Source organism: Temnothorax longispinosus, chromosome 3 (assembly GCF_030848805.1).
Source record: "Temnothorax longispinosus isolate EJ_2023e chromosome 3, Tlon_JGU_v1, whole genome shotgun sequence".
Taxonomy (NCBI): Eukaryota; Metazoa; Arthropoda; class Insecta; order Hymenoptera; family Formicidae; genus Temnothorax; species Temnothorax longispinosus.
The window spans coordinates 12,380,026-12,396,205 of record NC_092360.1 but is presented as its reverse complement, the minus strand read 5'-3'; the positions used below and the strand labels follow the sequence as shown (position 1 = coordinate 12,396,205).

General features: G+C 36.7%; 1 protein-coding gene across 5 annotated transcripts in view; it reads right to left on the bottom strand.

The window, feature by feature from the left end:
- LOC139809683 (protein turtle homolog B) overlaps positions 1–3,640 on the bottom strand; it is a 250,900-nt gene extending 247,260 nt beyond the window's left edge. For all 5 annotated transcript variants that reach the window (XM_071772763.1, XM_071772765.1, XM_071772764.1 and 2 more), the window contains exon 1: positions 2,866–3,640. The gene's annotated coding sequence lies outside the window, so the exon portion shown is untranslated. The remainder of the gene's footprint in view (positions 1–2,865) is intronic.
- Between the last annotated feature and the right edge of the window lie 12,540 nt (positions 3,641–16,180).

Genomic DNA, 16,180 nt, shown 5'->3' with positions numbered 1-16,180 from the left:
AGGGATTTTGGTCGCGATCTATCCTAAAGACCTCTGGTATTTTGCATCATATGTCTAATTCATATCGTGATTTCCACGAACCAATTACGCCATTAATTACGAATGTCCTCTTGCTGAGAAAATTTAACTCACATGTTTCTTCCGGTACGTTGTCGTATTAGACAAATATAACGAATATTTTGATGTAAAATTAAAAGTTTAAATAAAATATAGTATATATACATATATTTGTATGTATATGATATACACACACACACAATATATACGATGGTATGTTATAATATAAATATAGAAAAAGTTGATGGAAATAAATATAAATTGAAAGAAATGTAACTGGAAACGTTTCATATCGTAATAATGGAGTATTGTTCTATTATTATGACACGAAATGTTTTCATTTGTGGCAGAGATATTACAAGTTCTATATTTTTGTTCGACTACTAAACCATTGTGTGAGTAGCATTTTTAAACTGGTTTTTCTATTCATATACAAATATCTTGAACTTTTTAGCGAGATACTGTTAGTGTTTAAATTTTGTTAGTTTCCAGTTTCGTTAGTTTCCTAGCATAAAGGCATCGAATAAGCTAAATTGCCTGTATACTACACACAATTATTAAAAAAATTCTTTTTTAAATAATTGTTTCGATAGATTATCGAATATTACCTTCATGCTTTTGTCGATTATGATTATTCGAACTTTAAAATGTTCCAAATTTGAATGTCTATACAGTGTCTTCACATGTAAAAATATCAGTCAATTATAATTTTTAAAAATATTTATTGTTTTATATAGAGCTTATTATTTTTAAAGATATACCTATAAAACTACAATAATACTTTTACTTTATTATGTTTCACAACTTTCAGTTAAGATAAAATTTTCATATAGATTTGTATAGATTCTTATGTCTATCATCTTTATTTTATCTGAGTGAGCTAGATTACATTTTTTAAAAATTAATGTATCGTTACATATACATTTACTATATTGGAATTTCATGTAATACTGAAGGTAAAATAGGATTCTATTTTGGTCCATCGTCTCTACTAGTGGAAATGTTCGGATATTGCGGAATTAGTGTGCACAAATTTTCAGTTAGCGGTTTAACTCCCGAATGGAACTGTCCGGGCACTTCTTTTATATGGACTATGTACGATGTGGAATAATGAATCGTAATTTACCAGGTCCCTCGCGATATCTGCGCGTGGGACGTGATTGAACCGTTAATTAGTCTCGAATTAAACGGCCCGATACTGCTCGCTTGCAATTTTACAATTTTACATTGCATTTTCTCGGACGATGCACAGCACATCCTTCGATATACGCGCTCTTCTCGCTTGCTCGTTCGCTCGCTCGCTCGTTTGTTTACTCATCCATTCTGAAAATTGATGCTATTTTTTGCTTCGTTAGATACTTGAGCGGAGAGAGGCGATGGGAGAAATTAATTATTTATATTTCTCCAAGTCTCACCCGCGAAAAGTAATTAAAGGCGCAGTTTGTTTATCGAGCGATATCGAATTAAGCCATTCGATTTAAAGTATTTATAAATACCTCTTGCTAATTGTATACGTGGCATTTTAAATAGCATTGTGTGCTTATAATTATTATAAAATATTACTTCTGCTTTTGCACCGGACTTTTGTTTCAAGTAAATGACAGTCCGATAACATTGCATATTTGAAAAACATTACAACTGGATCATTCATATATCTACTGTACCTATTTTTCAATCTGATTTTCCAATTTTTATTTAGTAGTTTACATTGCAAAGTGTATAACAATGCGTTAAGTATTTGCTCTTTGTTAGGAAACGAGTAATTTTTTTTCGACATTATACTTTCTCATTCTCGGTTTGTATTTCTTTCGTATTCATGAAATTGTTAACGTAACATGTTTTACAACTGTAAAAGTACAATTACAGTTTCGATAGATATATTTTAATTGACGCAAAGTGCGTCAATTTAAAAACAGTCTTACGTTTATGCACGGTTTTACATTTTTTAAGTATTTGTAATTTTCCAAGTAACCGTACTGTAGATAATAGTAGACCATGCTGCGAAATGTGTCCCCTGATAATTTACTTCAATTGGTATTGAAAAACTTTCACTACTTTTTAAGATAGTCGAATACCATTGAGACTTGCAAGTTTTAATGCGTTAGGATTTCTTCTTGTAGCGATTTTCGTAATACTATCTTCGTAACCAGAAATAATATATGAGAGGAAGTCTTTATCCAAATTAACTTTTTTTCCTATAAAAATGTCTTTTGTTTCGAACAAGAAACGTTATTTTTCTTTCTAAGAAAAACAAAGTAAAAAGTATATATCTACGTATTACGCTGTAGATAAATTACTTTTTCTAAATACAGCACTTTTTTTAAAAAGAAATACAAGAATCACTTTCCGGATATTTAATTTTAATTTGTAGCTAAAAATTCCAGAAATATTCGATAAAATACTAAACTGACAGAAGCCAGTCCACATCAAGTTACTTTCGAGAAACACAATTTCGGAATTAAAATGCCAACACGCCTGCAGAAAGCAGCGAACTTTGTTACGTTGAAATACCGAAATTACGTATTCTCGAATATTGTCATTCGCAGTAGATATTCCCACGTAATATGCCTACAGCCAGTGATTAACATTTGCCAAATAAGCCCTCACTTATTTGTGCGAGACGCATTAATACCAATGCCATATTGATCATTCGACCGAATATCGTCCATCCAATAACGTTCGCGCAAATCGTCAGTCTCTCGCGAACGTTTCCCATCGATCGTTGCTCCGCGATCGATGTATACGCAATACGCACTGTATATAGTCGCGGCGAAAAATCGAAAACAAAAACAAAAAGATAAATCTTACCGTGTAGAAGATCCTTGGAGATAATAATCACAGCACACGACATTCCCTCCGAATGCGATCGCCCGTCACGACAGTCCGTTTCACGCTCGAAGGTCCGATTACCATCGTCGAGAACGTTGCCTCGCAGCTTCACGCAGGACCATCATCGTGTTAATCCTCTCGATCACGAACACACACGAAAAGCACGCACACACTCGCGTAAAAGAAGAGAGAGAGAGAAAGAGAGAGAGAGAGAGACGGGGAGGCGAGGAAATTCGGTAAGAAAAAGGAGCACACTCTCCTGCAACTTGTTGCGAAGCGCGCGATTGGCACCTTCTAGATCATCCGGGCCGACAATGTTTTCGCGGTCGACGATCGACTCGTCAGTCCCGCCGAGTTTTTCGAAAGAACTCCCCGTCGCCGGTCACTTTCACCACCGCCACCACCGTCACCGCCACCGCGGGATTCCACGAAATTTTCGATGACAAGTGTTCTCGAATTCAAATACGGAGCGATCGCAGCACGCTCCGCGATCTGCGCCTCGGATCTTTCGGCGCCTCGTCGCACGTCGGTCGCCCCGCACGAATTGCCCGTTGATAACTTCGGAGTTCGGAGCGGTTGAGTATATATAATGTTTGAGTATAATTGAGTATAATATGCCGAGAGAAAAATTGAGTATAATATGCCGGGGTACGCGCGACCGGTAGCCGCCGAGGGTGACTTTTCGCTCGGCCGACCGTGGAACAACTCGTGGAAGGGATAAAGACGCGACGGACTGCACGACGATGCGACGAACACTGACTGCCACTGAGCGACGTGAGAGGCGAGTGGAGTAGTGGAGGCGAGAGCGGCCGAGTGGGGCATGGGGGCCATGGGGCGCGCGCCGGTCGCTCGTCCGAGCCCGGCCGAAGATTCCCGACGTGCGCCGAGCCGCTCGCGAAGTGTGCCCCGCGCGCGCGACCAAGTAAACGGCTATATACCGCGCGATGCATTACTTTTCGTTTTTTCGCACTTTTTTCTTGTATCAACGCACCGATGACCGTGACGGTGCGCGAGAATCGTGTTTCCGTTTTGCGAAGGGCGAAATTTACAACGGATGATAAATATACACACCTCGGTGCCGCGAGCGCTCCCCGAGAAGCCGGAAGCGAGATCGCTTATAGCGCCTTTACTCCGATATGCCTTTTCGCGAGCGTTACTACGTAGCCCAGTCAATAGAGACATTTAAATGGAATTAATTCCGGGAAGCAATTTTTTTTTTTTTACTGTTTCGGAGGGTCATGAATAGTCTAAAACCGGATTTTCGGGATTCTAACCCTGGAGCGTTAGCCGCCATTTTGATTAGAAGGGTGATTTTGTAAATATCTCGCTTATTTTCAACTTTAGAGTGAAAGTGGTAATAACCAAACTTGTAGAAAATTTAATACTCTACAATTTTGGTCTTTATCATTTTTCACCTAGGATCGATATTTTGGGTTTTAGACTCAAAAGTGGGGGGTGAAATTTTATTATTTTTTTTCTTATTTTTTGAATTTACTTGGTATAATGAAAAACATCTTTTCCACATCACCACGGGGGTAGAGTTTATGGCGCGTTTATTCAAAAAATTAAAAAAAAATAATAAAATTTCACCCCCCACTTTCGAGTCTAAGACCCAAAATATCGATCCTAGGTGAAAAATGATAAAGACCAAAATTATAGAGTATTAAATTTTCTACAAGTTTGGTTATTACCAATTTCACTCTAAAGTTGAAAATAAGCGAGATATTTACAAAATCAACCTTCTAATCAAAATGGCGGCTAACGCTCCAGGGTTAGAATCCCGAAAATCCGGTTTTAGACTACCCATGACCCTTCAAAACAGTCAAAGAAAAAAAATCGCTTCCCGGAATTAATTCCATTTCAGCGGCTTTTTTGGGCTCTATTGACTGGGCTAACGTTACTTACCGCGGGCGCCGCGATGTGTATGAAGTTAGCATATCAATTGTCAGCATATCAAAAAAAAAGTAGAGTTCTCTTTGCATACAACCGAGTTCTATAGTTCCTGATAATTTTTAACAATAGTTCTGGTCATTAAATATAAATAAACGGAAGTTGAGAAATGATGTGCTAACTTCCCGCGAAGTTAGCATATCATATAATTTTTTCAGAATGAATTTTATAGTTCTTGACGAGTTCTATAGTTCTGTAACATAGTTCTGACCATTAACTATCTCTAAATAATTATTAACAATTATTATCAGCATATCACTCGTACTAGAGTGATATGCTATGCTTCTGCGACAAGTTCTCGGCTCCTTCGAAATTTTAAACAATAGTTCTGAACCCCCTGACGATAGTTCCGTACAGTTCTGACCACTGGCTACCTTTAAATAATTATTAACAATTATTATCAGCATATCACTCGTACTAGAGTAATATGCTATGCTTCTACGACAAGTTCTCGGCTCGTTCGAAATTTTAAACAATAGTTCTGAACCCCCTGACGATAGTTCCGTACAGTTCTGACCACTGGCAACCTTTAAATAATTATTAACAATTGTTATCAGCATATCACTCGTACTAGAGTCATATGCTATGCTTCTGCGACAAGTTCTCGGCTCGTTCGAAATTTTAAACAATAGTTCTGAACCCCCTGACGATAGTTCCGTACAGTTCTGACTACTGGCAACCTTTAAATAATTATTAACAATTATTATCAGCATATCACTCGTACTAGAGTGATATGCTATGCTTCTGCGACAAGTTCTCGGCTCCTTCGAAATTTTAAACAATAGTTCTGAACTCCCTGACGATAGTTCCGTACAGTTCTGACCACTGGCAACCTTTAAATAATTATTAACAATTGTTATCAGCATATCACTCGTACTAGAGTGATATGCTATGCTTCTGCGACAAGTTCTCGGCTCGTTCGAAATTTTAAACAATAGTTCTGAACCCCCTGACGATAGTTCCGTACAGTTCTGACCACTGGCTACCTTTAAATAATTATTAACAATTGTTATCAGCATGTCACTCGTACTAGAGTGACATGCTATGTTTCTGCGACAAGTTCTCGGCTCGTTCGAAATTTTGAACAATAGTTCTGAACCTCCTGACGATAGTTCCGTACAGTTCTGACCACTGGCAACCTTTAAATAATTATTAACAATTATTATCAGCATATCGCTCGTACTAGAGTGATATGCTATGCTTCTGCGACAAGTTCTCGGCTCCTTCGAAATTTTAAACAATAGTTCTGAACTCCCTGACGATAGTTCCGTACAGTTCTGACCACTGGCAACCTTTAAATAATTATTAACAATTGTTATCAGCATATCACTCGTACTAGAGTGATATGCTGTGCTTCTGCGACTAGTTCTCGGCTCGTTCGAAATTTTAAATAATAGTTCTGAACTCCCTGACGATAGTTCCGTACAGTTCTGACCACTGGCAACCTTTAAATAATTATTAACAATTGTTATCAGCATATCACTCGTACTAGAGTGATATGCTATGCTTCTGCGACTAGTTCTCGGCTCGTTCGAAATTTTAAACAACAGTTCTGAACTCCCTGACGATAATTCTGTACAGTTCTGACCACTGGCTACCTTTAAATAATTATTAACAATTGTTATCAGCATGTCACTCGTACTAGAGTGATATGCTATGCTTCTGCGACAAGTTCTCGGCTCGTTCGAAATTTTAAACAATAGTTCTGAACCCCCTGACGATAGTTCCGTACAGTTCTGACCACTGGCTACCTTTAAATAATTATTAACAATTATTATCAGCATATCACTTGTACTAGAGTGATATGCTATGCTTCTGCGATAAGTTCTCGGTTCGTTCGAGATTTTAAACAACAGAACTTGTCGCAGAAGCATAGCATATCACTCTAGTACGAGTGATATGCTGATAACAATTGTTAATAATTATTTAAAGGTTGCCAGGGGTCAGAACTGTACGGAACTATCGTCAGGGGGTTCAGAACTATTGTTTAAAATTTCGAACGAGCCGAGAACTTGTCGCAGAAGCATAGCATATCACTCTAGTACGAGTGATATGCTGATAACAATTGCTAATAATTATTTAGAGATAGTTAATAGTCAGAACTATGTTACAGAACTATAGAACTCGTCAAGAACTATAAAATTCATTCTGAAAAAATTATATGATATGCTAACTTCGCGGGAAGTTAGCATATCATTTCTCAACTTCCGTTTATTTACATTTAATGACCAGAACTATTGTTAAAAATTATCAGGAACTATAGAACTCGGTTGTATGCAAAGAGAACTCTACTTTTTTTTTGATATGCTGACAATTGATATGCTAACTTCATACACATGGCGCCGCGCGGGTGCGGGTGGAACGCGACGCGCTGCTCCGTCTCTCGACTCCGCCGCGGTTCTCCGGCTCGGGATTGAGATTCCGCTTTGGCGACGTGGGTTTCCTTCGACTTTGGACGGCTGGCAATACGAAGGCGACTGTTATTGGAGGGTCTCCCTCCATCTCGCTCTGTCGCTCTTCTTTGCGTTCTGCGTTTCCTCCTCATACCGCTTCCGAACGTTCTCCTTTTTCCATCTATATCGCTTCTACCTCCGGTCCTTCTACGAGCCGTTTCGCGCCGCTTCTGGGTGCTTCGTGAGTGTATCTCTCACTTGCCCGGAATACCTCGCGCGGTTGTATATTATGAGAAGAATTTTGTTTGGACAATGCAACCAGCTTAGTTACATTGATCTTTACGAGATCGCATCTAATGTGTCGTTTTCCTCTTTTAGCACATTCTCCTGGTTTATTTTACTCTGGGATATTCTTGTATATTCTAAGAAATTTTATTTTTGTATTTTTACAACTATACACACACATATATCTATATCTATATAGTGACCATTGTCTATAATAAAAAGTTTCTGTACACTAGAGCTCTAGCTTAGCTTGTATGGAATATTGGAATCAAATTTTTAGGATTATCTACTAGTGTTTTTAAATTGTCTGATAATAAATGTTTTAAATGTAACATTTTGCAACTTCATATCTTATTTAACTTTAGTATCACAACATCTGTTTAATTTAATCGAATTTCTCACGCTTCACTTTTCCTTTTCTATACATTAAAAAATTATTTTATAGATAAATGTTTATTTCATTTTAAGTGTGGAAAATATAAGAAACTCTCGCGTCTCTCAAACAGACAGAATTGTCCTATGTAATATTTTAATTATTTGAATATTTAAATATTTTAATATATACAAAACTTCTGACAGTCTTTGAAATCAGGATCCATCTCATATTATACAGATCTGCAGAGTTTAGATTCCTGAATCCCGATTCGGCCTTTCACTTTCAAGGTTAAATGCGTATGCACGCTACAAATTATATAGAATTCGAGATGCGCTAACGAGCAGTTCGGTGAGATTGACTCTGTTTTTTCGTGCACGGCTTGTTAAATTAACACGTTCATTCGAGTTCTCTTTTTTTGTTTTAAAGAGAATTCTGAGTTACCTTATAACTTTAGTGGAGAAAAAAGTATCGCGGTCGTTATACGATGGAAATTATCGTATGTTATCGTGTCGCGTTGTAATCTCCGAGTGAGAAGAGTTTTATATTACTGCGAACGTTATGACGCCATTAACTACTTGTTGCGAATTAGCGATTTATCACAGCAAGTACGGTATTACGATAGCAGTTTGTTTTTTTATGAACTTATTAATTTCTTTCTTTAACGTACAATTGCAGTATTATACATACTGTTACAATTACTTTATTTATATTCAAGAAAGAAATGCATTCTTTGCAAAAGAATCTAATATCAAAATTTATCTTTATTTTAAAAATATTTAAATTTTTTAATATTTAAATTAAAGTTTCTTTAATTATTAACAGAGATACCAAAATTTAATAACATATTCACGCATTCCGTTAAATTAAATTATCAAATATCTTAAATTTTATTAGATAAGGTAAGCAATTATTTCCCATACACGCAATCGCACATTTTATTCATATACATTCTTACTTTTTATCTATATATTCTTGCTTTTTCTCTTCTCTTCAGTCATAACGATTATTATAGGTAGCATAATGACTGACGTCTAGTAAGTCGCGTGACTGCGTGTCTTTTGACAAAAATGCGAATCACTATCGTTGCCTAAACAAACCCTTGACTATATGCGATAAATATGCACGCCTACCTTTTCACTGGACCAACAACGTACGAACAGGGCATCTCGGTCAAACCCGCGGGCGTGTTCGATCCCGGGTACCCGATAAAATAACAGAATAATCCCCCCCCTCGGTGTACATATATATACATATATATATATACACACACACACACACACACACACACACACACACACACACACACACACACACACACACAGATACATACATATGTATACATATATCGTTGAAACTGTACCGCCGCCGGTGGCACATTCAATTCTACGGAATCTCGTATCATCTGATATACACTTAATCCCTGGAGTGGAACAGTGACTGAAGCTGCGATTCCACAGAGCTACGCAGCGAGAGGGATTTGCCACCAACGAAGGATGGAAGGGAGAAGGTGATAGGCAATGTAGCGAGACAAAGAAAGAGAAAGAGAAAGAGAAAAAGAGAGAAAGAGAGAGAGAGAGAGAGAGAGAGAGAGAGAGGAAGGAAACGCGAATAAAGGATCGAATAAAAGCGAGATAAAGCGGCTGACGGTAGCCGGATTGTCCAATAACGTTAGCTACCAGAGCTTTTTTTCGCCTAATGAACCACCAGCTTCATTATCACGCGGCAAATAGCTCGCGGAAAGGATACGCCGATGTTCGATCTTCGACTCTCCCGAATCCTTCCCGCCATTCTTGTATAGAGAGAAACGCGCACAATACTTTCGTTTAGCGTCAGTATTTTAATTAACCTTCTTTCTTCTTTTCACCATCTTACGATTAAGCTGCCTCGTGCCATTTGCACAATTATTTTTAATTAGAGAATGCGAAATTAATTTTTCTATATTACTATAGCAGGTTAATATTGTAAGATATTGCAAAGAATTTTTATAAAAAAAGCCAATTTTTATTTATTTTTAACACTAGTTTAACTGCAATGATCTTTTTTAGTTTGTAGTATTAGATAGGTATAATAAAATACACATTTTACTCTAATTCAATTACAAAACACTAAAAGATAAATTATGTTGATGGCGCGCGTGAAAATTAATCTAGAACAGCATTCCAGGGTTAATGCTCTTTAACGCTCGAAAGCTTTACACACCATTGCACTACAAATATAATCCGTGTACTATTATGTCCACCGGTAAAATATTCAAAATGCAACTTCTCTTTAAATATATGTATATATAAATAGAATTATAATTAAATAAATGCTATAAATTATTCCAAAATATTTCCATTTAAAAAATTTTAATAATTTTTATCATTGTAATCAGGAAAGCTTTATAGATTACATATTAAAAAAAATTTAGTTATTGTTATCATGTGCAATATTTTGCATATTTATGATATATATGTATTTTTGACGCTTCTGATATTAAGACTGGAAAAAATGCCACGAATTCGTGCGAGGGATCGAATGGAAATCGAAAAGTGTCGCAAAATCTGTTTTCCTGAAACTAGCTGGCTCGGCAGATGCGTTATGACAGAGTGGGTCGAGCATGGCTGATAAGGAACGTGCTTCGATTTAATGCGTTCGAAATTTCCCGGAAACCGGCAAAATAACAGGAAAGTACATCCTAACCATCGACTTCGCGAATCACAATGTTACAGCAAAGGAGGAAGTTCCAATCGCGTGATTACAGACATTTTTTCAAGATAACGCTTCATATTATTAATAGCGCTTAACTTTCCAAAATACGTTTTCGAGTTTGCTTGAGAGAACGAGAAACAGCTTTTACAAATTAATTTTTATTAATAACAAAGTTATGCATCTTGAAAAAAATTCTTGCGATTAGAGTTAAGAATTTATAAATATTTTTATAACGGCACTTACAAGAAAATTTTAACAGTTGACAGAATATTTTGTATTAAATATATAAGAAAAAGATTTCGTTATGTGTGTACAATAAAAAAAGGCGTCTAATTTAGATTCAAATGAGTTCTCATTGAGCTCATCCGATTTGAAAGAAATCAGCAGATTTTTGCCCGCTCTACCGCGAGAGCACTCGACTTTTCATTCCATTCTATTCGGAAGAGCAAACAAATTAATACTTTTTCTCACCGAGACGCGTTACGGTTATGCTTCCCGGCGATTGGCATTGAGCCCCCGCACAATGCCGGGCGCGTTGATGTGTGGATGGTTCTCGCGACGCGCTTCTCGAATGTCAATTAAAATATGCGATGGAAAATATCGAAACAATGAATCTGCCCGTCAGCAGATCGATGTATCGAAATCGATGCGTGCTCCAGCGATTTTTGCTTTGTTCCCGCATATTTTGTTTTCTCCTTTTTTTTTTCACAACTAACGTGCATTGTTTAGACCGCGTTCAAGCCTCGCGCGTTGGTTAAAATGAATTTTTACGGCGTGTCCCTGGTTTGTAAGCGGAGCAACCGCGATAAAGCGAAATTCCAACCGTCGATCGCTTTTGTAAATTCGGCTCTTCACACTCGCGTATCATTATCGGCGCAACGAAACGAGGGTTATCGATTAAATGTCCTATACGAGCCTATTAAGTCCCATCAGTATGTTTAAGTGGTACTTTAACGAATATTTGTATCCGGCTATCGTATCAAGGTTTTAGTAAAATATTGCAGAATGCGAAATCCAAAAAATTAATTAAAATGTATAGTAAACATTGTCAAACACAATTTACTAATAATTATCTCATTTGAATAAAAATATATTGAATTATGCTATTATAGATTTATACAAATATGTAAGAAGCCGCAATGTACGCTATATACGGATCTACACATAAAACATCTATTACGTGAAAACAATTTACTCTGTTTCAGTGTTAAAAATAATCCTTCATCCAAATAGTCGATAGCATCTGGTATTACGTGACATGTGCACAAAATTTCTATATTTTTGGGGACATATATACTCACACACGGTTTTTCCACTATGATTTTCTTTCACGTCTTTCTCTCTCCTCTCTCTCTCTCTCTCTCTCTCTCTCTCTGCACGTAAATCTATTTACATTTTTAAAATTTTCCTCTCCTATCATTGTTACAATCGCGTGGACCTTATTCAGCCTTATGGACCGCGTTCAGCCTTATTCTCTCCTGATGACGCTCGTTAAATTCTTCCCGAAAAGCGGTGTAAATTAGTACCTTTCGCTTGGCTGCTTTTTTCTCACGAACATATCACCGCGATCCGACTTTTCCCGTCGCTGCAGTCTACTGTCTGCAACGATATCGCCGCGGCCACCAAATATTTACAAAATGTGTCGGCCGGCGCGGCGCGGCGCCGCGTCGACCGCCCGATATCTTCGGACACTTCTCTTCGTCTGCGTTAAAGGGGCATACTCGAGTCTCGAGTACGCTCTCCGACGTTTACGTCTCTTAACGTTAAGCGCCTGGATAATAGTCGACTCGCTTCCGAGCTAATTTCGCAATTCGTGTGACCGCTGTCGTTTGATCGGGTGTTTAAACCTCGCTCGTTTCGGGTGCGGTTTTATTGTCCGTCTTCGCGACACGGCCCACGGCCGAGACCATAATAACGTGGTCGTCACGTTTGTTATTGCCAAAGACAACGAGATCTACTCGACTTTTGTTACAATTACAGTATTAGCTTTTCCTTATTTTTCTTGCGGACATTCAAAAGCGTCCATCTGCCTCGAATTGTTATATAACGTGCTCGGTAAAGGTTGAATCGTTCATTATAGTTTTGTTATTAAGCTTTGTATCGTCACGTGGAAAGACGCGAGTGGATTTCCGTTGAAGTGTCAATTTCGTTATCACGAATAAATTAATATTCAATATAACTCTGTCATGCGCGATATTATATACATCGATCTGCATCCTATGTTTTGCATTAATTTTAACCTATATATATCGCGACGTGAGCGTTATAATAGAAATATCATTTGGCGAAAGCTGATTTCGTAATCTGAGTACAAAATAAACTTCTAATAGAAACCTTGTGTATTCTGTGTATGCACAATTTCCGCAAATTTTTGAAAAAATAAATTTTCTACAGACACCGGGATTTAACTCATATTTCATTCATTGTTGTTTAAATAATGTCCAAATCGATGTTCATACGTATGTGCATCACGTATGTATTATATATAATTTCATATTTATGAAGTATTATTGTTTCTATAAATAATTTTTACATTATTACAAACTATTCATGATCGATCAAATACGAGAAATGCTAAGCGAGATTAAATTTACTTTGCCGAAATATAAATTAATTATGATGCGCACCACAAATTAAAATTTTTTTCATCTAGCATCTTGCTAGATAAAGATGGCGAAAATCTCAACTTTTTAAATCTTTTCAGAAAATAAATATTTAAAAAATTGCGATAAAAGTTTTGCATAGCATATAATAGGTCGTGCAATCGAGATCATGCAATATCTGGCAAAATACCATGATATGGAAAGTCGATAAAATATTTATTCGACAAAATGCAATTTGCGAAGTATGTTTGAATAGTTCCATTTCAATAACTCCGTTTGCACAGCTAGCCGTTAGCCTATATGAATTAAAATAAATAAAATTTCACTAACGTCTCTATAGATCTATCAAAGATACGTGGAGGGGAAAAAAAGTTAGACAGAACGTTTGTTCGAACGTTAGCTCACGTATTTTCTCTCTTTCGAGAAATTTCCATCCGTGTCTCTACATATTATTTCCGTGAAGGCCGAAGCACGGAGGCGAGCTAAAATTAAAACGAATTACATCAAAAGGGATATCGAAAAAGATTTAATTTCGAACGAATCACCGTTCGCGTACGTCACGCGCGAAAAGATCCATGTATTGAGATTTCATCCAACGTTCGAGGCAGTAGAGTGAAATAAAGCACCTAGTCGACAAATTCAAACGAACTCGATAATGAATTCGCGACAAGCCGGCCGTGTGTTCTTCTCGTTGTAGGCTTTTATTCGATACAAAGTCGTCGAATAGTAATATATCTATAGATTACCTACTGGCGTTTAATTCCATCTGTTCATCGATGCAAATATCGGCGTCCACGGTAATCGATAACTCTTTCGTCGTTGAATTGTTACAAGATAATGGTATACGGAGTAATTTTGAGAAGTCGACAAATTTTTCTATACGACCGATTTAAAGTTGATCCTTTTTTCAACAGAAATTTGATTAAGTGACACGTCTTTTTAAATTTTTGTAATAAATTTAGAATTTTTAATAATAAATTAATAATAAATCTTGTAGCAAAAAAGCCTTGTGATAAAAATCAAAATACAGCTTGCGTATTTTAGTATATACAGGCTGAGGTAACAATTTTGCTGGAAATCCGAGTGGCGTGACGCGCACTACTTCCCTCAAATTGGCATAATCGAGAGACATTAAGTGGTTGATCGACTATTTAAAGCGACACGTTTAAGTCTCGAGACGTCGTACTGCGGTTCTTCTCGCCGCAAGGTGCCTGTCGGGGGCCATTAACCTTATTACGCACGCTTAACCCGTTCACGTCAGAGCACATGCATAGTGACTACAAGATACCATGATGACGGGAAGGTTTTTTCGACTAATGTTGCGAAATAAGAAAATTACTCCCTTTATTATGACATTCTACTCAATTCAAGCTTCATTTGTTATATCACTGTTGATAAATCAGTGATTATATAATGTAAGAAATATAATTGTGATTGATAGTAAACCATTTAGAAAAAAATATACGCTTAATAATTATTTCATAACTTGCGCATAGAAAATCGCGCGATTTTAATTTGTTATCGTGAGATACAGAATTTCAAGATTGTTTTAAAAACGATAAAAATTGTAAACAAACATACACAATTGTATTGCACTCGTTAAAATCGGGCGCGGTCCTTTTAATGTGTTAATTTCTGATGATATAACATTCCCCGCCCAATAATCTCGCCAGATGATATTTCTCAAGCGTTTCTATACGGAACGGAAATAAAAGTCTTTCGCGTACCTGCTGTTGAAGCGCTTAAAATGAACAATAATGGGATATTATGTGTGGAGAATTTTCTTGCTTTCTTACGAGCATCTCGAAAAGGGTCCTTTTCGTGTCTGCTCTCGCCGGGGTCCATAAGCCGCACAATAGAGTCAATGACATGCATTCTCATAAACTCCGAAGAGGCCGCGGGACGTCGCGCGGTTGGCTCTCTCTGCATGTTGTCAAAATGTATTCCGAGAAAACTGATGAAAAGAATGGTGGCTGCAGGCCAGAGAATGGGATAACGAAAAATGGCTGATCGATGTCTTATTTAATCAAGTGTTCTGACTTCTCGTTTAATATCCATGGAGAAGAAAATGAAGAATTGTTCGGTGTGATCAATTGTTAGACGATCGATACGTTATTGTTCATATCGCGTTATTAAGCGTACACATATATAAAAGCATTATTTATTCTGAGTGGCAATAAAATCTTTGATCTTTAAATACAAATCTTCGTCCATGACTTTTAAGCAACAATTTAATTCAAAAGTTTAATATAATTAAATTTTTAATTTAACATTCTGTATATTTCAATAATTTTATGTAACTTGACATGATAATAAAATTCGAATTCTAAGTTTATACTCTAAAACAAAACGTATTATACTTAAAATTAAATAAAAAAGCAAAATATATATTTGCATTTCTACTGCAATTTACGACAAGGTCTTGATTTTAAATTACTTAAGATTGAAAAATTGTAATGATCGATATGTTGATTTTTCTGTTAAAAAAAAATCGACCTCTGATGAATATTAACTTTGAATATTAACTTTCGTCAAACAATTTGTAGATTGAAAGTTTAACGGTGTACCGTAGTTTGCACAAGTCTATATATTAAATGTGTATTGTAATCGCTGTATATCGTAATATCTACAGTGATGCGTAGTCTACATAAATCTCATAGTCTCAATTCCTTTTTTAATGAAAAGAAGCTTACATAGCTTCGAAGATTAAATGAAAGAGCACAAATTTACATTTCGCGAACGAATTTATAATGATTCACAGCAAAATTAAACGGCTGATGCGACTTAATACCCATTAAAAATAATTTTAGATATTTTCTGACGTATTTATACGTTATTCACGTCGATGCTCGTTGTTGTCTCGGAGCAGTCGTTCGAGGTACCGAAATAATTAAGAAAAACGTCACTGCGAGCATTCGTCGATTATCCGTGAGCATATGTGCGTATACGCTTTGGAATGATGACAGAAAACGCGAGGTTGTTTAGGTCTAGGTGGT